Below are 2,481 nucleotides of genomic sequence, written 5' to 3' on the forward strand. Positions count from 1 at the left end.
CAGGGCCTGCTTCTCCTCGCTGCGGGTGATACTTTTTTAAATATGACACGTTTCGGGTTATTCTCTCTCTCTCACGAGTGGCCGTAACACAAGTTCCCTTAACGGACTCCACCGTCCACGGTTCTTTCTCAAAATTCAAACGGAATTTGCTTCCCTGGGCTCGGTTCTTGAGCAGTACGGTGTCCCCTCGGCGGATATTGGGCAGAGCGGCTCTTCGCCGGGTACTGACATGAGCGTGTGCTTTTCGCCGCCGGGCGTCGATTGCACTGTCCTCGGGAGCGTCTGGTCGCCACTCTGGGTGATGAGGGATCGTGTCGGTGATTATTCTTCCCATTAGTAAATGCGCGGGAGCCACCCCAGTAGTCGTGTGAGGTGTCTGGCGATAACTCCGGAGAAAATTAAATGAAGATGGCCAGTTCTACAGATTGAGCTTTGTCATGTGCAATGCGTATCACTTTATTGAGTGTTCGCATAAATCTTTCAGCCTCCCCATTAGCTTGCGGCCAGCGGGGGGTGATCCGGCGATGATATATACCCAGCGCTTGTAGGTATGCGGCGAACTCTTGACTCTGAAAAGGGGATCCATTGTCAGTTCTTATCTCTTTCACGAGTCCATGGGCAGCCATAATTTTCTCGAGTTTTGGCATGACTTCAGTCGCACTGAGTGCCGACAGTATTTCCACCTCAGGATACTTCGAATGATCGTCAATGGCGACCAAGGTATGGCGCCCGTCTGGAAGACTGCCAAAGTCGACACTCACTCGGGACCAAGGGACCCTCGGCCGAGGTTCCATGATGACAGGGGCAGATCGGGGTGCCTCCCCAGTGACCTGACACGATGGAAAAGCCCGAACCGTGGCCTCTACCAAGTCATCCATTAGTGGAAACCAGACCTTTGTGCGAAGCCTCGATTTAGTTTTCACCATGCCTTGATGGCCTACATGGGCAAGGTCCACCACCCTTTGGGTTAGAGACGTAGAAATTACTAACCGGTGTCCTCGTAGCAGGCACCCTGTGTCATCCTCGGTGAGCTCGTCCCGAACATGGTACAAACTGTCCATTATTCGTTGTGCCGTGTTTGTCAAGCTCTTCCACTCCTCCTTCGCTTTGTGCCAGCTACTTCCCTGGATTGCTCCCTTAGCACGCTGCAGACACTCATCCTGGCTGGTGGCTTCCTGTAGACTGGCCATGGAAATGGATCGGGCAGTGACACACCTGACATACTCCTCAGTGTCAGTGGCCTCCTCCATTTCTTGGACTGTAGCTTTCCGAGGATGGCGGGACAGGTAGTTGGCCGGGTTCTTGGGTCCGGGTTGATATTCTATTGTACAATTGTAGTTTTGAAGCTGCAGCATCCACTTTTCAATCCGTGGCGGCGGCTTAGTTGAGGTCCCTGAGAACAGTGCTAACAGCGGCTTGTGGTCTGTTGCCACTACAAAGGGTTTTCCATACACGTACAAATGAAAATGGTGGCACCCCCAATGAATCGTGATGGCTTCTTTTTCTATTTGCGAGTATCTTTGCTCTGTCGCAGTGAGGGATCTGCTGGTGAATGCCACGGGAGCCCACTCTTCTTGAGGGTTCCTTCTTTGTAGGAGGACAGCCCCCAGCCCAATCGGACCGACATCAACGGCGACCAGGGTTAGCTTGGTGGGGTCAAAGAACGTCAGGGTCGTGGCTTCAGAGAGAGACTCCTTGGTCTTCTCAAAGGCCTGGGCTTGTTCGCTGCCCCACTTCCAGGTGGTGGACTCCTTGGTCAGTTCCCCCAGTGGTGCCGTCAGGTTGGCCAAATCTTGTATGAATCTTCCGCAATAATTGACCATCCCAAGGAAGCTGCAGACTTCCGTGACATTGGTGGGAGCGACCGCTTCCTTAATGTCCTTCACTTTCTCATTTACTCCTTCCGTGGAGAAGGTATAGCCAAAGAATTGTAGTTTGGTGCACAGGAACTCGCATTTCTCTCGGTGGAGAGTGAGGCCGGCATCTCGTATCCGGCGGAGTACTTGGAGCAGTCGTTCATGGTGTTCCTGAATGGTTTTGGCGTGGATCATGATGTCATCGCTGACATTGATTACCCCCGGGACACCTGCAATCAACTCTTGTATCACGTTTTGGAATACCTCTGCGGCACTGGACACTCCACAACTTAACCTGGTGTATCGCTTGAGTCCCACATGTGTGGAAAAAGTTGTGATGTTTCGGGAGGCTTCGTCCAGTACTAGTTGGTGATGTCCGGACCGGAGGTCCAATTTTGAAAACCAACAGGCTCCAGCCATTTCTCCGATGAGATCATCTATCGTGGGAGTGATGTGGCATTCCCGCTTGATGGCAACGTTGGGAAGTCGCATGTCAACGCAGATTCTCACCGCACCCGGCTGTTTGGGCTTCCGGGCAACTACGATGGGGGATACCCACGGAGTGGGGCCGGATACCTTTTCAATTATCCCTGCTGCTTCTAGTTTCTTGAGTTCTTCTTCCACC

Source organism: Triturus cristatus, chromosome 12 (genome assembly GCF_964204655.1).
Source record: "Triturus cristatus chromosome 12, aTriCri1.1, whole genome shotgun sequence".
Lineage (NCBI taxonomy): Eukaryota > Metazoa > Chordata > Amphibia > Caudata > Salamandridae > Triturus > Triturus cristatus.